Source organism: Corythoichthys intestinalis, chromosome 7 (assembly GCF_030265065.1).
Source record: "Corythoichthys intestinalis isolate RoL2023-P3 chromosome 7, ASM3026506v1, whole genome shotgun sequence".
NCBI lineage: Eukaryota > Metazoa > Chordata > Actinopteri > Syngnathiformes > Syngnathidae > Corythoichthys > Corythoichthys intestinalis.
The window spans coordinates 23481010-23504280 of record NC_080401.1 but is presented as its reverse complement, the minus strand read 5'-3'; the positions used below and the strand labels follow the sequence as shown (position 1 = coordinate 23504280).

The 23271-nt window shown below is 42.1% G+C and overlaps 1 protein-coding gene across 1 annotated transcript in view; it reads left to right on the top strand.

Annotated features, from left to right (window-relative positions):
• The first annotated feature begins 16730 nt into the window (after positions 1-16730).
• The window catches only part of kank3 (KN motif and ankyrin repeat domains 3), a 71265-nt gene continuing 64724 nt past the window's right edge, over positions 16731-23271 (top strand). Inside the window, exon 1 of the mRNA XM_057841182.1 lies at positions 16731-16811. The gene's annotated coding sequence lies outside the window, so the exon portion shown is untranslated. The remainder of the gene's footprint in view (positions 16812-23271) is intronic.

Below are 23271 nucleotides of genomic sequence, written 5' to 3'. Positions count from 1 at the left end.
CCCTTTTGTCGACCCAGTTAACGGCAGCACATCCTTATATTTTGATGCTTATATTTTGCTATCATTCACATCTTCATTTCAATGGTTAGCATCACCTTTTCTTTTTTTTTTTTTTTACCTGCACTAACCTATTTGGATCCAGTGTTGATTTCTCTCCCAAGAAAATCAGCCGTGCGTCTGTCTTCCGGCAAAACAAAGAAACTGCTGCGCTGTCAAAAATCATCGTATTTCGAGCATGTCATCGGATGTAGAAAACAAATGGCAAGTCAAATTTTACGTCGGATGTCGAAAAGATCGTGTGTCGAAGCGATTGTATGTACAGGTACCTCGACATACGATCGCTTCGAAACACTGTAGAGTGGTACCTCGACATATGATCGCTTCGACACACGATCTTTTCGACATCCAACATAAATTTTGACTCGCCATTTGTTTCTACATCCGACGACACGCTCGAAATATGACGACATGACAGCACGCAAACGAACGCACGGCAGATTTTGTTGTGTGAGAAATAAACACAGGTTTAAAAAAAGTTGGTACAGGTGGTGAAACAAGGAAAAAATTATGCTTACCTTTGAAATGAAGATGCAAATTATAGAAAAATATGAGCGTGTGGTGCGCATCTGGGAACTGGCTCAATAATACAGCTCCACGGTCCTCTTCCGACCACCGTTTGCCAGTCTTTATAAGTTAAGGTGACAATTATTATTGTGGTAACATCGCCAAGGAAATTGCCAGCTTTATCACGTTTTTATCATTTATTTAAGAACTTATCCAACCCAAAATGCCCATTGTCCTCTGCAGTTGACTGTGCTCTCAAGAAAACGAAAGTATTATCTCTACCGCACTGACCTATCTCACTGTGACGTCAGCCCCGCGGTGCGTTCATGTACAGCAAAAAGTGTCCGCCTCATTAGAATCCGATTCGTGACATTATTTACAGGAATAATTATTAATTATTATTATTATACTATTCCGACTTTTATTTATAACTTATTTGTTTTGCTATGCTTAATTGCCATTTGTATTAGTACCAGCAGTATTTATTGTCACGGACCCGACAGAGGAGGACCACAAATGCGTCAGGTTTTCAACAATTTATTGACAGGACCAGCAGGGCAGGTGTAATGATGGCAGCAGTACAGACAAGGGCTAGGCAGAAGACAGGTTTCCAAAAGCAAAAGGCAGGTCGAGTTACCAGGGCAGGAGAGAAGGCAGCAGTCGGGCAGGTTCAGATTCGGCAACGAGAGTCAGATTCAGAGAGCTAGGCAGGCAGGTAACAGGCAGGCTTCGCAGACGGTCTGACAGAGTGGAAGTGAAAATCTGGGCTTTAAATACACAGGTTGACTGCTGAATGCAGCAGTGCTATTGGCTGGGCTGTGAGTAGGTGAATTGAGGACAGGTGGGGATAATTGAAGGCAATTAGGCAATGCTGCAGCAGGGACTGAGGCCATGACAGAACCCCCCCCTCAAGGGACGGCCCCAGAAGTCCCCCAAAGGGAACCACCACCAAGGGCGGGTGGATGGGGAGCCGGCGGAGGGTCAAAACTCCTCTGACTGGTCGGAGTCCAGGTCAGGTGCTGGGTCGGGTGTCTGATGGGTAACCCGACGGGTGCCCCTAGGGCGACCCCGCTGTATGGAGGGCTGGTCAGGATTCTGACGATGGAAGTCGGTGACGAGGGTACGGTCCACAATCCTTCTAGAGGGTACCCAGGACCGTTCCTCTGGACCATAACCCTCCCAGTCAACAAGGTACTGGATACCTCTGCCCCTACGTCTGGACTGGAGCAGCCAGCGAACAGTGTAGACCGGGCCACCGGCGATAAGGCGTGGAGGAGGAGGAGGCGGTACAACTGGTACCAACGAGCTCTCATTAACCGGCTTTACTCTGGAGACGTGGAATGTGAGGTGAATCCGCATGGATGCAGGCAGTTGGAGCCGAATAGCAGTTGGGTTGACGATCTTTAGGATGGAGAATGGACCAATGAACCGGGGAGCCAACTTGCGTGATTCGACCTTGAGTGGCAGGTCCTTGGCCGAGAGCCACACCTTCTGTCCTACACGATAGGCTGGTGCTGGAGTCCTTCGACGGTTGGCTCCAGTGGAGTAACTTTTGACAGACCGTAGGAGTGTGGCCCGGGCCCGAGACCAGGTATTGCGGCATCGTCGGGCATATGCGAGGGCTGAAGGACAGGTGATCGCCACCTCCTGGCTGGCGAACAGCAGTGGTTGATAGCCATACACACACTTGAATGGGGACATGCCTATGGCAGAGCTGGTAAGACTGTTATGAGCATATTCCACCCATGTCAGTTGCTTTGCCCAGGACCGGGGGTTGGACGATGCCATGCACCGGAGTGACTTCTCGAGCTCCTGGTTAACTCGCTCTGACTGGCCATTGGACTGGGGATGGAAGCCTGAGGAAAGGCTGACTGTGGCCCCTAGCAGAGAACAGAATTCCTTCCAGAAGGTGGATGTGAATTGTGGGCCCCGGTCTGAGACAACATCCCTGGGTAGCCCATGTATCCGGAAGGCATTGTCTAAGACGACCTGGGCGGTCTCCTTGGCTGATGGTAGTTTAGGAAGAGGGACGAAGTGTGCCATCTTGCTGAAACGGTCAACGATGGTGAGGATGACCGTCATGCCGCCAGATGGAGGCAGGCCCGTAACAAAATCCAATGACACATGGGACCAAGGCCGAGAGGGTACAGGCAGGGGCTGGAGTAGGCCGGCAGGGGGCTGGTTGGATGATTTGCTTTGGTTACAGGTTGGACATGCGCGGACAAATTCCCGTACATCTTTCCTCAGAGACGGCCACCAGAAACGCTGGGAGAGAAGATTGCAGGTGCGAGTGGTTCCAGGATGGCAAGCAAGACGGGAGTTGTGTCCCCACTGTAGGACCTCTGATCTCAGGTTCTCTGGGACGAAGAGGCGGTCTGCGGGACATGCACTGGGCCCTGGCTGGTTGTGAAGGGCCTCAAGAACTCGCTATTCGACATCCCAGGTTAGGGCAGCGACCACGCAGGGGCCAGGAAGGATGGAAGCTGGTTCCTTGGTGGGTATGTTGTCTTTTTGAAACTGACGGGAGAGGGCATCAGGCTTGGTGTTGCGTGATCCAGGACGGTAGGACAATGTGAAATTGAACCGGGTGAAGAAAAGAGCCCAGCGGGCCTGTCTGGGGCTCAGTCGTTTGGCGGAGCTGATGTACTCGAGGTTCTTGTGATCGGTCCAGACCAAGAATGGAATCGTTGACCCCTCCAGCCAGTGGCGCCACTCCTCCAGAGCAAGCTTGACAGCCAGCAGCTCACGGTTGCCAATGTCATAGTTCTCCTCAGATGGGGACAGTCTGCGAGAGAAGAACGCACAGGGGTGGAGTTTGCCATCCTCTGCTGCTCTTTGAGAGAGCACAGCGCCGACTCCCACATCAGAGGCGTCCACTTCCACAATGAACTGCCGGTCTGGGTCCGGCAACTGGAGGATAGGGGCAGAAGAGAAGCATGACTTGAGGATACCAAAGGCTTCATTTGCTGCTGAAGTCCAGACAAATGGATGTTTGGGGCTGGTCAGAGCGGTGAGAGGGGAGGCGACACTGCTGTAATTGCGGATAAACTTGCGGTAGAAGTTTGCGAAGCCAAGGAACTGCTGAAGTTTCCTTCTGTTTTCTGGCACAGGCCATGAGGTCACCGCAGAGACTTTGGCCAGGTCCATTTGGATGCTTCCCTCGGCCACAATGTAACCTAGGAAAGCCATGGATTTAGCATGGAATTCACATTTCTCGGCCTTGACGTACAGAGAATTCTCCAGGAGGCGACTGAGGACCAGTTGGACATGGCGGGTGTGTTCAGATGGGGTTCGGGAGAAGATCAGGATGTCGTCAAGGTAAACGAATACAAACTTGTTCAGCATATCCCGCAAGACATCATTAACCAGAGCCTGGAACACTGCCGGAGCGTTGGTGAGTCCGAACGGCATGACAAGGTACTCATAGTGGCCTGTTGGGGTGTTAAAGGCAGTCTTCCATTCATCTCCCTCTCTTATCCGCACCAGGTGGTAAGCATTTCTGAGGTCCAGTTTGGTGAAGATAGTGGCCCCCTGGAGCAACTCGAAGGCAGAGGTGAGCAGAGGAAGAGGATAGCGGTTTTTAATGGTGATGTCATTTAAGCCCCTATAGTCGATGCAGGGACGGAGCGAACCATCTTTCTTCCCTACAAAGAAGAACCCGGCACCGGCAGGAGATGATGATGGACGAATTATTCCTGCCGCCAGAGAGTTAGTAATGTAATCCTCCATGGCTCTTCTTTCAGGGGCGGACAGAGAGTAAAGACTGCCCTTGGGTGGGGCAGTCCCCGGAAGGAGGTCGATCGCACAGTCATAGGGACGGTGAGGGGGTAGAGAAGTGGCCTTGGCTTTGTTGAACACCTCCCAGAGTCCATGGTAGCATTTTGGCACATTAGAGAGGTCAAGGGCAGAACCGGAGGGACCAGAACTGGGGTGCAATACGGCAGAGCGCAGACAGGTCCGGTGGCAGTCTTTTCCCCACTCTTTGATTGTTCCGGTCGTCCAGTCTAGGTGAGGGTTATGCTGGCGGAGCCATGGGTAACCCAGAATAAGGGGTTGGCCTGGTGAACGGAGCAGGTGAAAACGAATCAACTCATGGTGGTTTCCTGACAGGATCATAGCGACTGGGTTGGTAATGTTGGTGACTGTGCCTAAGGGGTGACCGTCCAGAGCCCGGACTGGGATAGGATAGGGCAAGCGTTGACACTCCAACCCCAACTGGCGAGCCAGATCACTGTCCATGATGTTAGCCTCAGCGCCGGAGTCCACGAGCACAGCCAAGGTGTGGGTGTTTTCAGGCAGTAGAAGACGTACTTGGAAGAGAGGCTTACGGTGGGTGGAGGCTTGGGTGGTCATCGAGCTCAATCGGATGCCTCCTATGTCCGATGAGCTCTGGCTTTTGCTGGGCAGGTGGAAACACGATGACCATTGCCTCCACAATACAGGCAGAGGTTGGACGAGAGGCGACGCTGGCGCTCGGTGGCAGATAGGGAGGCACGGCCGACCTCCATGGGCTCTGGCGGGTTGATCTGGCTGTGGAGAGTGGTGGAAGAGCGTGACCGGGCGGCAGACTCTCTCGGAGTGCAGACAGATGACAGGGTGGAGCTTCTTTGCTCTTGTCGGCGGGTCTGAATTCGACGGTCCACCTGAACAGCAAGGTCGATGGCCTCGTCTAGCGTCTTTGGCTGGTCGTGCGAAACGAGTCCGTCCTTAACATAGTCTGCCAGGCTGTTATAGAAGACGTCCACCAGAGCGGCCATGTTCCATGAACTACGCCTTGCAAGGGTGCGAAAGTCAATGGAGTAGTCTGCCACGGTCCGGTTCCCCTGACGGATGGACATCAGGCCCCCACTCGCCTCCGACGTTGATGCGTCCATGTCGAATACCTTTAACATCTCTTCAGCAAGAGCATCAAAGGAAGTGCAGGCTGGGGTTTGCCGGTCAAATTCCGCAGTTCCCCAAAGCCGAGCGCGGCCCGTCAGGTGTGTGATGGCATAGGCCACTTTGGCCCCCTCAGTGACGAAGGTCCTGGGTTGGAGGGAAAATTGGAGCCGGCAGCTGGTCAGGAAAGCCCACACCTGGGTTTGATCACCATCAAAGCGTTCTGGGTTTCCAATCCGCGGTTCGGGGGCTATGGGGTTCTGAAGAAATGGCGCAGAAGGAGCAGGTACGGGTGGGGCTGGTGTGGCGGAAGAATCAGGAGATGGAATAGGAGGTGTGGCTAGGTTGGTGAGCTGCTGTATGACCTGGGCTAGCAGTTCATGTTGCTGGTGAAGCTGTTGTTGCCTCTGATGACCAAGCTGAATTAATGATGAAATTTCCCCCGCCATCCGATTCATCTCGCCTTCTGCGATTTCCAGACGCTGCATGGCGGTCGGGGTTGTCGCGTTGCTATCGTCCATGCTGGGAGTGTTGTGCGCTGGGTCCTTACTGGTCAGACCGTACTGTCACGGACCCGACAGAGGAGGACCACAAATGCGTAACGTTTTCAACAATTTATTGACAGGACCAGCAGGGCAGGTGTAATGATGGCAGCAGTACAGACAAGGGCTAGGCAGAAGACAGGTTTCCAAAAGCAAAAGGCAGGTCGAGTTACCAGGGCAGGAGAGAAGGCAGCAGTCGGGCAGGTTCAGATTCGGCAACAAGAGTCAGATTCAGAGAGCTAGGCAGGCAGGTAACAGGCAGGCTTCGCAGACGGTCTGACAGAGTGGAAGTGAAAATCTGGGCTTTAAATACACAGGTTGACTGCTGAATGCAACAGTGCTATTGGCTGGGCTGTGAGTAGGTGAATTGAGGACAGGTGGGGATAATTGAAGGCAATTAGGCAATGCTGCAGCAGGGACTGAGGCCATGACATTTATTAAGGATTTAGTGTAGATTTTTGCGCTTTGGAACAAATTAATGGAATTATAATATATTCCTATTGGAAAATCCCGCTCGACATACGACCATTTCGACTTACAAACAAGGTCCTGGAACGAATTAACTTTGTATGTAGAGGTACCACTGTATTTCTTCCCAAAGGGTTCTTTTGCAATACTGGACTGTCTCAGAAAATTAGAATACACAATATTCTAATTTTTTGAGACAGTCCTGTGTATATATACAGGACTGTCTCAGGAAATTAGAATACACAATATTCTAATTTCCTGACTGTCTCAGGAAATTAGAATATTGTGTATTCTAATTTCCTGAGACAGTCCTGTATATATACACAGGACTTCTCTCAAAAAATTAGAATATTGTGTATTCTAATTTTCTGAGACAGTCCAGTATTGTGGGATATTGCCAACCAAGGGCCCACGAGTATACCTTTTCCCCGTAGTTTGGAATATTCAGCTTTATCAATATAAAGTGGAAATGTACGTCATCAACAAGTTACAAAAGAGAACAGAGGAGTTTTTGAAATGCAAAGAAACAGATGCTTCTCGAAATAAAAGTTGTCATTCAACTCCTTGTTGGGGAACAGTAAGTTATGGAAAAAACAAAAAAGACTATTTCCAATGCTGCTCTGCTTCTTCTAGCAAGATATGGAAAATGCATCCTTGAAATTTTTATACTGCTGCCATGAGGGATTCATTTCCTCCTGGAACCAAGAGCAGCTGCGTTTCGCACTCCAAGGCTCGAGTCTTCCGTCATTCATTCACTTACATTGTAACGACCTTTTACCCAGATTCCACCCACTGAGTATGTATCCTTGTGTCCCAGCTTGCTCTTTTTTTTTACAATCCCATTCTCCAGCTTGCACTTTAACCTAGAAAACAATGCTGTTTTTCTAAGGTTTCTACATGACACCACACGTTTCGTTTTGTTGTTGTTGTTGTTATTGGATAAGATTGTATTCACACCGTACATATATTTACAATGACTAAATTACTCCAGTCAAATGACAGGTTTATAGCTTAGAATTCAATAGCTCTTTGACTTAGTTTAATGCATTTTTTAATGAGAGTATGTACTGGACTGTCTCAGAAAATTAGAATACACAATATTCTAATTTTTTGAGAGAAGTCCTGTGTATATATACAGGACTGTCTCAGGAAATTAGAATACACAATATTCTAATTTCCTGACTGTCTCAGGAAATTAGAATATTGTGTATTCTAATTTCCTGAGACAGTCCTGTATATATACACAGGACTGTCTCAAAAAATTAGAATATTGTGTATTCTAATTTTCTGAGACAGTCCAGTAAATATCCTCATATTTCATCAAAGAATACTTGCCAAATCCCATATGTGCCAATATGTGTGACTTTTTCTAAATGAATCGTAAATTTTAGGGCAAAAACAACTGGAACCAATCAACAGTCCAACATGAATAAGACCTTTCACCTAATAAGTTTGCAAATTGTATCTTTACTCATGTTGAGATGACTGATGCCAAATGCATTCCAAATGGTATGTTGTAGCGTTATCCAACAACTGTTTTCCACGTCAGGTAAAAACATGTTATGTTGTTGCTTTGGCAGTTTGGATTGCAAAAAAAGTACGTTTTAAACAGTAGTCTCTCTTTGTTAAAAACAACAAGCCACATTAACTACCGTAATATATTTGTGTGTGCATGTGTATGTGATATATATATACACACACAGTATGTATCTATATATATGTATGTACATACTGTAAATTTATATGTATGACAATAAAAGGAAATCTGAATCTGGCTGTACTCTATATATGTATATGCATATATGTGCTTCTGGCGACCTTTGTTAAGCTGTTTTTGACTGTTCTTTGACTTGTATCCAATTGCTTGAAGCTATTATAATCAATCAATCAAATTTATTTATATAGCCCTTTACAAAACCCGAAAAGTCCCCAAAGTGCTTTACAATAAAGACAAACATGGCTCATGGTAAATAAAAGGCAGGAAAGTATTATACAATGACATTAAGAAAAAAAAAGAAATGAAACAAAACAACATTTTAAGAAAAAAATAAGAATACACATTTAGCAGTTGCATTCTTAACCCAGTTCTGAAATGTAAATGTTTGAAAATACACACTTTTATTGCATCACAAAAAACAGCAATTACTACAATTTTAGCATTAAAAGCGATGGTGGAAGAGTCTTTTCAGAGCATATAATAGACCAATTATACAAAAGAAAGTACCGGTACATGGTGTTTATTTCAGTATACCGTATAATACAATATACTTTTAATTTACTATACTTTCTTTGATTATGGTGACCCCGCAAAGGCAAATTCAATAGTTAGTATGCAGGGTAAATAAACTACGGTATGTGTTATGTGGAATAAGGGTGCATTTCAGACCAGAGGTCTTCTTGCTCTTTGGGTTAAGTGAGCAACTCCCCTCGCGCTCCTCATCGTTCATTGACGCACTGTATGAGCCATGACCTCAGCTGGGAAGCAAGCCCCGTCCTTCCCTCACACAATTCTTTCACCTTTTACCTAGAAAGCACCAAGCCAAGGGATGTGGGAAGACATGCGTGGTTAGACATCTCTGACTAACAGTTGCAGGTTTGTGCTGGATTAAAAATTAAGTCAACAGCCTCTTGTAAAATGACCAGTTTGTGGTCCAACGGTGCAATCTCAGTGAAGTGAATAGAGACAATTTTCACATTAGAAAATATTGTCACTTACGATACCCGAAAACAATACGCATTTGCACATCTGAAAATATCTCAACAATAAGCCTCTTTATGAATTCACTATTAGAAAATTTGTAAAAGAGAAATTGAGCAGGGAGGATCCGCACTCGCACACTGCTCTTGGCCGTGCTGGGCTCAAAATAGTTGTTCTTAACCTTGTTATTGGTACCAAACCCTACAAGTTTCACAGGCGCATTCACCAAATCCTTCGTAGTTAGATAATAAAGCAATTTCAAATTCAAAATAGGTATATAAAACAGGTGTATAAAAGGTGGCCGGTTAACGCTATGTCTACACTAGGACAGATAATTGCCTTAAACGTGAAATTAGTTACAATATACGGCATGTCGGCTACACTAACGTACCTCTTGTCCGGATATGTTCTTGCACGGAGAAGGTAGGCGGGTAATATTACCTACAGATTAATATTGTTTGTCCAATTCATTCATCGACGAACATTTTTTTTCGTGACAATAACAAGCTGAAAATGTGTCTTGGGAGACGAAAATATAACAAAACGAATTTCAAATTTCGTCTGATGAAACGACAAAGAAATGAAAAGGATTTCAATTAACATCTGACGTGACAACAACTAGACGAAAATGTGACAGTTTCCGTCATACGTTCACAATGTGTGACATTTTCTTGGGGTGTTACATTTTCATCATAGTCATTATATCACTCTGTTGCACGCTATTAGTTCATGGATTCACGCACAACACGTGATGTATGCATGCTTCCGCGTTGTCTGCCATTGTCGCCGGAGGAGACACTGGAGAGACACGACCTCGAGACCTGTGGGGAGAAAGTGGCTTTCCAGGAACCAGTTTGAGGCATTGAGCCCAGCTGGCCGCTTGTTTCAGGTATGTAGTACATGGATTGTATGTCTTGTGCCCAACTGTAACCTGTGTAAATTTTCCATTGATTGTCGTGTTTTGCTGGTAGTAGGATTGACCAGAGGTGGATAGTACGCGTTACATTGAGAAAAATATACTGTACTTCTAAGAGAATTTTGCTAAGCCATACTTTTTACTTTTACTTGAGTAGATTTGTGAAGAAAAAACGCTACCCTTATTCTGCTACTCTGGGCTCCACAAGAGTCGTTACATTTTCCCTCTTTATTCTGCATATTAGATTTATTATTTTTTTGCCAGCAATGCCAAAAGTAGCTTGACCAATTTCACCAATGACACTTCGCAACAATAATCACATGACTCCATTACATTTGACGCAAGCTTGCCATTCAATGATCACGCCAGCCTGTTCAATCACGTGGCATCTTTAAAGCACCGTAAAAAAGGAAGTATTTGGCACAGAGCGCTGCCCTATACAGCTGCTTTTTAATAAACCTCCTTTGGTTGTTATGAAACAATTTAGATCAGGGTTCTCATGCTGAACTGCCCACAAATAAGCTCTCAAATTCGGTAGGTTTTAAACGCATAGTAAGGAAGGCATTGTTATACTTATACCTAGCTATATAGGTCCTTTTTCTTTTTTTTTTTTTTTTTTTTTTTCTCGGTTGGGTGAAATTACAGTTACAGTTTAGTTTGTGAAGGTTTTTTTGTGTGTGTTTTCTGTGGTTGTTTTGTTTCAATTCCAATTTTATTCTCCTGTAAAGATTTTATGAAATTTGAAGTGAATAAAATGTCTTTTTAGTAAATGGATTGTTAGTAAACTTTCTGACGTACACATATTGATATATTGTTATTAGGGCTGTCAAAATTATCACGTTAACAGGCGGGAATTATTTTTTTAAACTAATCACGTTAAAATATTTGACGCAATTAACGCACATGCCCCGCTTAGATTAAAATGACAGAAGTGTAATGTCCGCTTGTTACTTGTTTTTTGTTATTTAGCGCTCTCTGCTGGCGCATGGGTCCAAATGATTTTATGGGTTTGGGGAGTGAGCATGGTGTTAATGCCATCTTATTGATTTATTGTTATAATAAACAAATACAGTACTTATGTACCGTATGTTGAATGTACAGTATATATCCGTCTTGTGTCTTATCTTTTCATTCCAACAATAATTTACAGAAAAATATGGGATATTTATATATGGTTTGGATTGCGATTAATTACGATTAATCAATTTTTAAGCTGTAATTAACTCGATTAAACATTTTAATCGTTTGACAACCCTAATTGTTATATACTGTTGAAAGTGCTCTTGCTTCTTCATTATTGCTGCCATACCTGCATGTATTATCTCAACGAGGAGGACCGGCCAGTCTTCAGTTACATTATATCTGTACGTAATTTATTAGTCAATCTGTGTCCTAGACATGTTTTGGTCGCTTGTTCACGTGCTGCAAGTGCCCTCGCCTGAGACAGCGCACAGCAAACAAAACTAGACTCAAGACTGGTAAATAATGGCAACCAGGGCATTTGCTGGTCGGACCAGCGACAGATTTGAGACGAAAACTTCCAAACATTCAACAACTAAAATGAGATGAAAATGGAAATTTTGTGACTGAAACAAGACGAGCATTTTTGAGAGGTTTTGTTGATGAAAACGATAGCGTTTTAACACAACTAAAATGACTAAGACAAAAAAGTAATTTCATCCAAGAGATGAAGATGAAAATTAGAAGGGCTGCCAAAAACAACACTGGTCCATGAGTTCTATTAACAGCTCTCTAACAGCTTTCGGCCATGACCTCTGCTGTGAGGCAGGCCTTGTCCTTCCCCAGCAGTATTTCTTTTCTCCTTTCACCTACAAAGGACCAAGCCATATCATGGAGGAAAACGTGCTGTTGAGGAGTTGCATGTCAACACTTTACAAAAAACAGTAAACACATTCTTGCAAAATTGTATAGGTTATGCATAAGATGGAGAAGAAAAGGGGACACCAACATGTAAAATAGTATTTCTAAGGGGGAAAAAACATGCTCACACTCCTGATTGTCAAGCATAAACAAATACTGCATATGATTGTGTTTTTCAAAACGTTCATTTTTTTTGTTTCTGGCATTTTATTCGGAAAATTTAAATGCTGAAAGTTCTACTCTCATGATGAAAATCTTATTTTTATCCGAAGAAAAACAAAATAGAACATGTCCTGAATGAAGGCGAGCGCCCGAAAGCAGGTGACTGTGCGCCAGATCCGGCGTCAGCTCGCCAGGTTTCCATAGCAATCACATCTGCTGAACGCCTCAGTGAGGCAGATGCGGCCGGGATCATCAATCTGACAGTCTAAAAGATAGGTTAAGCACTGGTCCGGGGTGGACCGTGCAGACCGGACGCGCTAAAAATCTGAAATCTAACGTTCGGCGTGTGACGTCACAACAGCGCGCAAAGGCAGGCATCCGCTACGACACAGCGGAGCAACGGCGTTGACCCAACCCTACGCCATCATTGAGCATTCGTAGTTCTGCGTCAAGCAAACGCGTTGCTCTATAATTCACCGCCATGCCACTGCAGGGGTGTGGCTTTGTCTCTGTACGATTTCAGGGGACTCTTGTCGAATTCCTTTAGTTTTCCTCCGGCCATTGACAGCAATGGCAACATTGATGGAATGTGCAGTTTGCAGCTGCCTCTAATCAATGTTGAACAAACAAATGTTGTTAATACAAATGTTGAAGCGAAACCGACACGGAAGACGTTTGCGAATGTTTGAAAACGACGGTGTTGTTGTGCTGAACCAGAAACGTTCAGAGCGGACCAATCACAGTCCTTTGACATTCACGTCACGTGCGTTGATGTGACCCGTAGTTAGGATTTTTTGGAGGTGCACGTCAGGCTATGGCGTAGGGTCGTGATCGGGTCTGCGTTAAAGGTGTAGGTCCGCCGTCACGGCTATGCAGAAGGTTAAATCAGCCTTAAATAGGAGAACACACGATTCAGGAAACGTCATCTTGGCATACGGAAATTTTTATGGTAAGTGCTTTATTCAAAGTCATAATTTTGTTTTGAAGTTACTTCTTGACTGCTAAACAAGTTATTCAATCGACCACTAATAAAATGGCCGGTGTATTGAAGTGATCTGCCATGTCTGCAAGTTAAGTAATTCAAAATTGGTTGCATAACAACATATGGAGGGAGAAAGCAGTTACTCTGTGTTGCTGTAAATGTTTCCATGTTTGAATACTATTATTCAAATTGAGCCTCTCCTTGTGTTTGTCTATTTGTGTCACTGCCTTGATTGCACAGATGGGTGAGCCTGGGACCAAGTTCCGCTGGTTATTATCAGCAGCTTACTTAAACCGGTCCTAGGCCTTCCATCATTGCCAGATCAACAACTCACTGACGTGGCTTTCAGCAAACAAAGAATCTTGTAATCCTGATACTGAGCTCATTTTTGTTTTTTACCCCCCCCTAGATCCTGTACTGCATGCCTGCCAAAACACATGCCTGCCCGTTCACCTGTTCTATCACAAAACTGCCCACCAGATTCTTCGGACACTATCTACCACTCCCTCTCATCGTCAATGAACTCTTGTTGCCTCTATCTCTACGCTTAGGTCCCCCGTTACCGCAGAACCTTATCAAACACAATATGTTGTTTAGAGTCTAAAAATGAGTCATCTTTAATGTGGAGTTGCTTGTTCCAATTAAAATATTTTGTGAAAAAACAATGTTGTATTGTTATATTGTTCTATGTTGCATTGATGCGTTAGCATTAATAAATGGCATGGAAAAGAAATGTTGTCATTATTGCTTTTCATAGACACATTTCATTTACAACATAAACATATCACAGTATGATACATTGAACAAAATGGACCCCAAATTTAATACTGAAAACTGTTTTGATACAAATCTGGCCCAGATTGGGTAACATTTATGCCATATCCGGGCCATACATTAATGTAGTGTCTGTTATTTTGGACCAGTTCTGGGCCAAAACTGGTTGCGGTAAGTGACTCCCTACTGAGTTTGGACCATTGTTCAAAAAGACACTGAGGCGGGTTCTTTTTTTTTTGTCTGAAATTTGCAGTACATCTGGCCCATGTCCACTCCACTTATATTTTGCTATCTGGGGCACTACATTGTTGAATGGTTGTCACTTGGATTTCTCAACGAGGACTTCATACAACCCTGATTAAGTGGTTCTACTTTTGTGGCCACTTTGAACATATTTCTTCCTTTTGGCACTTTAATTTTTAACAACTTGTACTAAGCGCTTACAAAAAACATGTTACTAGGGTATTGAATCCCTTTTTTTTTTGTATGTATGTTGTTTAAAAAAACAACAAAAAAACATCCTCATTGAGGAAAGACCTTGAAACCAATACAAAGGTGATTATGACTTGTTCCTGATTTGCCCATCGGACTCAAAAGAAATCAAAGGAGAGCAGAAACATGTTTTGCTGCCAACATTCGTGGACTTTGATGCACGGACGAGAGGACAGATGGCTTTTGTGCTATCTCCGCCTGTTAGCACAACAATGATGTCGCTCAGGTAGGTGGAAACCGTTTTATTGTTCTGATAAAGAGCTGCTTGTGTTTTGGCCTCTAACGTGGAAGGTCAGACTGTGCAATTTGCACAACTTGTCAACCAGCGGGAAAACAGTTTTAAAGAAAACAAACCACTTAAATGAATCAATTGCTCTGAAATGAACCACTCATTGCTGGATAGACAAACGAACAATATAACCACAGCTGCAAACTATAGGATTCATTTAGGTATTAAGATTTGAGGGGAGTGTCATTTGACTGAAGAATTACCACAGAAAATAAAGCAGACTTTACATTACATTTTTGATGGGAGATGTGCACACTCCATGGAAATAGTATTGTTAAACTAGAATCAGACTTTTTCCCGCTGTTTTCACTGAATCTTTTTCCATGGTTTTCACTTTTTCAAAGGTTTCACAGAAGGAGGTGCATTGATTTTAGGGCATTTCTGGGTCACTTCCTATTCATTTTCTGTAGATTTTGGGGCAGTTCCTGTTTTTTTTTTTTTGGGTCATGCTTTCCCTATTGTTAATGAATGGGCCTATTGGAAATAAATGGGGATGTTTATGTCAAATTTTAGTGGAACCGTACATATTTGGCAAAAACTGTACAACTTTTGTGCACCTTGATTTCCTGATTATTTTTATGTGAATGGGATAAAAGCAAAAGTAAGATTAGATCAATTTTGAAATTTCAAATTTTAAATGTTTTGCTAGGAGAAATGAATGGGGCTTTTTTTTTTTTTTTTTTTTTTTGTCGAAAAGCATGCATTTTTGCCTTAACTATTAAGCTATGGACGATATTAAAAGACAGTCTGCGTTGGAAGGGTGAGAATCTGTAAAGCATGTGCTGTGTAGCGTGCAGAAAAAATGGGGGGAAAAAATAGTAAAAATATTATATGTGGGGAGCTTTACTTTGCAAAATTCCCCACAATTACATTTTATGCATTGTACAGGAAATAAAAAATAAAAAAAACCAACAAAATAGTGATTAAATTTGGCTGGTCCCAACTGTTTGTGTGTGGTGGTGACTTGGGGTCAGTAAGAGTTGCAACATCTGGGCGAGAGGTCAGTTTGACCGCAAAAAGGAAGGTGATGAAAATTTCCTCCATCTGTGCAGCCTATTAGAAAACGCTCCATGCATACGCTACAGGTCATGGGAGGCCTTGATATTTACTGTGAATGCAGTTCACTAATTCAAACGTTGCATGAATGTAGCATAATAATGAAACTCTGAGGAGTTGTCATAATTGATCAAATGAGCACGAATACCAGTACAATGATGTTTTCAAATTCTCTGGCTTGAGGAGACAAGGACTGAACTAAACAGCCTTCAGCAGGACAACTATCCAAAGCACACGGTCAACATCCAAGGAGTGACTTGAGGACAACTTAGCAAATTTTATGAAGTGAATCAGAGGTGCCTCAAAATTTTTTAAAAAGGTAATTCTAGCATAAATACTTTCAGGATGGGCTGCAAACATGGATACGAACATGTCATAGTTGTGTGGGTATTTACTGTTTTGAGAATCCTGAATAGCAGTGCTGTTGAACCAGAGTTTTTTTTCCCCCAATTGTCCTATCCCTCACTATTATTTCTTTCTGTTGTTTAGATACACACGAAAGTAGTAACCATAAAAGTATCTTCCGCATAGCCACCCTTTCACCTCAAATACTTGAAATAGTCTAAACCTGTGTTCAAACAGTGTGATTCAGGTGACGCGGTCACAATTTTTTGCTATAACAATTCAAATATGCAGCAGATGTTCAGATTGGAATAAGACTTTTTCGATAAGTGGATAAAAATCTGATATTTTTGAATATTTCTCAACGCCAATCCCTGCTGGACATGATTAAAATCAATGAGCGGGGTTACGTTATTATGTACTGTTGGTATGAGTTAAATAATTAAAATCATTGCCAAGAGTGGCAAATGAAGTGATATGGAGGAAGGTCTCATTCAAAACAATGGTGTCCTTAAGTGAACTATTTTTGTTAAGCATTTTCAATGTTATCTTCAAAAATATATTCCTTAGAGGGACTAAACTGTTGTTTTGAGGGTGTGATAGTTACTGATTAATGTCTCAGATGTCCTCTTGCTTCTGCTAGGTCACAGTGACCTGCAAAACCAGCATTGTTCCCCTACAGGCGAGAGGAGAGCCAAGACCTCCCTTACACCCCCGCTCAGAGTTTGTCTTTCAGTGGAGAAAAGGTTCACTGAATGAACATGAAGGTAATGTTGTTATGACTCAAAGGTTATTTGGGTTTATCCTCTTATGTTTTCACTTGCATTACTATTATTATGTTAATGAAACATTTCTACTAGGGCTTTCTCATTTTAACATATTGCCAACTCGTTTCAACGTAGTGAAAGTGGCGAAGGCTAAATGCTAAAAACATTACCTCTTCCCATAGTTCCTCAGGGTTTGGACATGTGCAGTTGTACCCAGCAGGTGCAAAAAAATACTGCATTTGAGGAAGGTGGGAACTGGGAAGTCGGACTTATCCCACTCGGATGGTACCAGTTGTGACCTCAAAGCGTTCCAAGCGAATGTAAACAACAAAGACGGTTGATCGCGACAAGTTTTTTAATTTTTTTAATTTTGGCCATTAAAAGACATTTTGACCTCCAGCAAAACTGCCTTCTCGTAAGCGATCACATAGTCGAGGAAAAATTACACCTGAGATATATAACACACAGTGTAAACTGCCTTCTTTAGTTACAGTGTAGAAAATAAGTATTTGAACACCCTGCTATTTTGCAAGTTGTCCCACTTAGAAATCACGGAGGAGTCTGAAATTTTCATCGTTGGTGCCTGTCCACTGTGAGAGAGATAATCTAAAAAGAAAAATCCAGAAATCACAATGCATGATTTTCCAACAATTTATTGTGTGATACAGCCTGAACACCTGTCTATCAGCTAGAATTCTGACCCAGAAAGACCTGTTAGTCCGCTTATTAAAAGTCCACCTCCACTCCATGTATTATCTTGAATCAGATGCACTTGTTTGAGGTCGATAGCAGCATAAAGGCACCTCTCCACCCATACAATCAGTAAGACTTAAACTTGTAACATGGTCAAGACCAAAGAGCTGTCCAAAGACACCAGAGACAAAATTGTTCACCTCCACAAGGCTCGAAAGGGCTACGGAGCAATTGCCAAACAGCTTGGTTAGGGTTAGGGTTTACGGTTGGAACAATCATTTGGAAAGAAGCTAAAGATGACGGTCAATCTCAATCAGATTGAATGATCCTAAGAAAGGTGAGGAATCCGCCCAGAACTACACGACAGGAGTTGGACAATGCCCTGAAAAAAAGCTGGGACCACAGTTTGCAAATGTACTGTAGGTAATACACTAAGACGTCATGGTTTGAAATCATGCATGGCATGGAAGGTTCCCCCTGCTTAAACCAGCATATGTCAAGGCCCGTCTTAAATTTGCCTATGATCATTTGGATTATGCAAGAGTCATGGGAGCAAATTTTGTGGTCAGATGAGAGTAAAATACAACTTTTTGGTCATAATTCCATTAACCGTGTTTGGAGGAAGAAGAATGATGAGTACTATCTCAAGAACACCTTCCCTACTGTGAAGTATGGGGGTGGTAGCCTCATGCTTTGGGGTGTTTTTCTGCATATGGGACAGGATGAGTGCACTGTATTAAACAGAGCATAACTAGGGCCCTGTATTGTGAGTATTTGGGGAACAACCTCCTTCCTTCAGTCGGAGCATTGAACATGGGTCGTGCCTGTGTGTTGGAAGTAAGTTGATTTGTTAGCCTGACTTTTGTTTGTTACGACTTTTTGGATTCCCCGGTCATTTTGTTGGTACTTTGATTTTTGTTGGCATTAATTAAAACATTTTTGCACCGCCTTTTTTGCCTCGCTTCACTTTTCCTGCGTTTGGGTCCACACACCACCTGCCTGCCCGCATTCCTGACAGAATGGCCGCCTGCTCCTGGTTTCCACGCAGACTCCACTCCTGGTTTCCACGCAGACTCCGCTGCCATTCTGTCAGGCTAACAAGTCAACTTACTTCCAAAGCAGGACGAGGAACACGAGGAACTGAGGAAAAAACGCTGACATGGACGTGGAGATTGAGATTGACATAGACTCTGACATTGACAATGACTTAACAAGGAGTGAAAAGAAACTGGGAGCTTATATACACACAGAGACAAGGGGTAACGAGACAACGGGAACAGATGGGTGACACAGAAGGATGCAGATTGGCGGATACACTAGGAACAGGCACAACAGGTGAAATCAATGTGTAATCACAGGAACACACTAGGAGGGAACCAACACAAAACCTGGGTCTTTAAACATGATTATGACCCAAAGCACACAGCCAATAAAACCAAGGAGTGGCTCCGTAGGAAGCATAAAAAGGTTCTAGCATGGCCTAGCCGGTCTCTAGACCTAAACCCAATAGAAAACCTTTGAGGGAGCTAAAACTATGTGTTTCTCAGCGACAGTCCAAAAACCTGACTGATGGGTGGGCGAAGATCCCTCCTGCAGTGCGTGCAAACGTGGTGAAAAACTATGGGAAATGTTTGACCTCTGTAATCGCAAACAAAGGCTACCGTACCAAATATTAACATTTGTTTTCTCAGGTGTTCAAATTCTTGTTTGCAGCTATATCACACAAATAAATCGTTAAAAAAATCAAACATTTTGATTTCTGGAGTTTTCTTTTTAGATTGTCTCTATTACAGTGGACATGCACCTACGATGAAAATTTCAGACCCCACCATGATTCCTAAGTCGGAGAACTACGCAAAATAGCAGGGTGTTTAAATACTTATTTGGTTCATTGTACATCCTGGATGAAAGTCAATATAAAATATACTTGTAAGTTATTTAAGCTAATTCACTGCATGAGAAAAAAAATACATGGCTTCTCAAAGAAACTTAATTTAATCTCATTATTGTGTCATCAATACATTGTCTTCTTGAGGGCTATTTTGTCGTTTGACATCAGATTGAAGCAACACGTGAAGTCGGGGTACTTTTTTGTTTTTCCGACTTTGCAGCTAGGATCTCCCAGTTTAACGTGCGGTCCATTGACATTTTTCCTGGTCGGAGGTTGGGAAAACTCCGACTCACACCTTCGTCGACTGCAGCACACTTACCTGACGAAGAGGCGCTTCCGTAACTCAGTACAACTGCGCATGCTCAAACCCCGAAGAACTATGGGTAAAGGTAATGTTTTTAGCATTTGGCCTTCGCCACTAACTAGTCGTTGAAATGAGGTTATCAATGCGTTAAAACGAGAAAGCCCTGGCAGAAATGTTTCACTAACACTGGCAGCGCTGCGCTTCCAAAATTACTGGTGTTGAAAATGTAGAGTATGTTGAGCAATCAACCTTTTCCAGTCACAGGCGACGCTCATATTGAACATTTATGAAAATCTGTCATAGAACCAACAAATAGTTGTACTTTTCTTTGTAATCGTAACCAATAAAACATATGACCTTCAACATAAAGTGTATTTAGTTTAATTAAGATCCATCAAGTAGTTTCCAAGATATGGGCATTTAGAATGGGGTCAACCATTTTGGAACACCCTGTATATGGGCACTTTTATTTTCAATACAAAAAAACTCCAACACACACTGTAGGTGAAATAGAATGCTGTCTTTGTAGTAGCTTAGTAGTAGTACGTAAACTATCCAGCATGTGTGTGTACTGCCATTGTGCATGCCTTGTAAAAAGCGTGAGTATGACAAATTCGGTCTGAAATGGCTGTTTTTGGATGGGAAAAACAAAATAAGAGCCTAAGCACCCCGTGCTGTGAGTGACTTCCAGTGCCCTTGTTTGAATGAATTGCCTTCACTTTCCTGTCACTATTAAACTTACAGAAATTTGTCACCCATGAACCCGCCCCAGCATATCTTTTTTTATTAGATATGATGACAGAAAGAGTTGTTTTTCTTTTTAAGTGCTTTTTAAATTCTGTAGCAGAAATGAAACCCAAAAAATGAGATAAATGCGTCGATATTTTTTCCTCAGGCACAAGCAACAGCTCTCTCTACTGTAACAATTACATCAACGCAGCGTGCAATGGAACATCAGGTTCCAGCGTTAGTGTACTGCAATGACAATCCAGTTTCTCATGAACCCAAAACAGATATGACTATATTTCAATTTAGACCTTAATTGAAACACTTTTTTATATGCTTCAATCAATTACACACTGTTCAATAATATGATTGCCAGAAGAGAAAAAAAAGAAAAAAAGAACCCGACGAGAAAATTTATCAAACTGAACTCAACACTGTCACCTGCTGGTTGTGGCATCGTACATACATACCAGTCTTCACGCTGCACTTTTAAATGAGACACTTGATGAAAGAGATTCTGTTAAACGTCCGTCAGTACGTGCAGTAGCCTACATGTATGATAAAACGTATAAGCATACCTGTCAACCCGAGGCCACAGGCTGAGTTGACTTTTGGGGCAGGGGAGGGGACAACATGTTGATGTTCCCGAAACGCAGTGTCAGCAATAAAATTGACTTACAAGAATATTTATAATAATAAGATGACAATGAGCGTTTTTTGTTTCCCATCATTCTTGAGGGGAATTCTGAATCAGGCTGCTTAGGCAATACTTTTCACCAAGATCGTCAACCATCGAATATACGCCCACCAGTGTCGTGCCAATGTAGTTACTCCAGTCAAAAATTGTATCCCCTGGGCGGAGCCATATGGAGGTAGATTTATGTCTTAATTATTCAATTAAAAATTTTTGCTTCAATAAAAAAAAAAAAAAAAATGCTTCAATCAAAATATATATTTTCAACCCAAAAAAAGTCGCTTCAATAAAAAAAAAATAAAGTGTTTGAATGCAAAAATAAATTTGTAACAAAAAAAAAAATGCATGTGAAAGCCTATTTTTTTTTAAATGATTTTTTTTGGGGGGGGTCAAGTTTTTTTTTTTGATTGAAGCAACTTTTTAATTGAAGTAATGTTGATTTGTGTTTGGGCCACATTTTGGCTAGGACGTTTTTGTCTTTATTATTCAATCAAAAAAAATAAGGTGCTAAAAAAAGTATATACTGTATATTTTCAAAAATAAAAATCAATCAAAAAAAGAAAAATTTCAATCATAGAAAACAATTTTAAATGCGAAAAAATATTTGAGATTGAAAAATTTGCATTTTAACACTTAATTTTTCATTGAAAAATGTTGTTTGAAGCCTTCCTTTTGTGTTTGGGCCATTTATGGATAGGACATTTGTGTCTAAATCATTCAATTCCCCAAAAAGTTGCTTCAACCAAAAAAAAAAAAAAAAAAAAAAAAACATTTAAAAACAAAAACACTTTCAATCAAAGAAAAAAATCCTTTGAAAAACAAAATTGCCCTCCCCTAATTTTTTGGGCGGAAAATTATATGCAAAGCAAATGACCGTCTAAGGTGCTAGTCACATGATCTGTTCGAAAAATAATTTTGACCCATTATAAAAATATATATTTTTGTTCATTTCATTCATTTTTGTTGCAGTTTTATTGCTTTAGAACTTTTATATACAGTGGGGAGAACAAGTATTTGATACACTGGCAATGTCCTTGGCAGTGTATCAAATACTTGTTCTCCCTACTGTATATAGGAAAGTCAATTTCATGCAATGACACTTTTCGGCCCCCGGGGGGGCCTGCCCCCACTGGCCCCCCCTTAAAATCCGCTTATGCCCGAGGCCGTTGGCAACCTTACAAATAGTGACGTATTCTCTTACGAATTGGAGACTAATCTTACAACGTCGTTTATAACGTGCAATATGAAACAAAAATAAAACTCAATTTTTAAAATAATATGAATTTATTGGTAATATTGTCACATACAACGTGGTGCAATCAAAGAACAATATCTTCAGCAACATCATGATTACTAAAATTTAACGGTGACTTTTGTTATGATTGTATGACTTGTAATAATAATTGTATGACAGACTTCATCTTTATAACCAGTGTTGTTAATCTTACTTTTAAAAAGTAATTAATTACAGTTGCAAATTACTTCTCCCAAAAAGGTATTGCGTTAGTAACTCAGTTACCTGAATGTAAGAGTAATTAGTTACTTGGCAAAGTAACTGGTGTTACCTTTCATGTTATTTTTTTCATTTTTAAAAACAAACAAACAAACAAACAAACAAACAGACAAACAACATAGCAACCTTTGCTATGTTTGGAAGTCATTTAATGTTGTGAATTAACCGTTAAAGTTGTCAAAATTGCTCCCGTTATTGCATTCGTTCCCTTCCGTCTACTTTCGACATGTGAAAGTTTTAAAACTGTTTCATCATTTAAAGATAGATTCAAGTCAAGATTTTGCCGATTTAGGAGTATTTTAGATAAAAAGTTACTTAGGTTAGCTAGGAAGGTTCACTACAACAGTATGGGGTTATATTGCTGACACTATTCTGAGCGAGCAATAATGGAAATTGAGCAAAAATAACCCGGAAATTGAGCAAAAATAACCCAGATTTCGAGCACAAAAAACTATATTGAGCGAGCAGTTAAAGATTTTAAGCGAGCAATCGTAGATTTTGAGCACAGAAAATAATATTGAGCAAAAGAAATCTACTCTGTGCCGCTCAATTCCCCCCTCCTGCTCTCGTTACGTATCTCGACTCCGCTCAATTCCCCCGTCCTGCTCTCGCTCCGTATCTCAACTCGTCTGCTCGCCG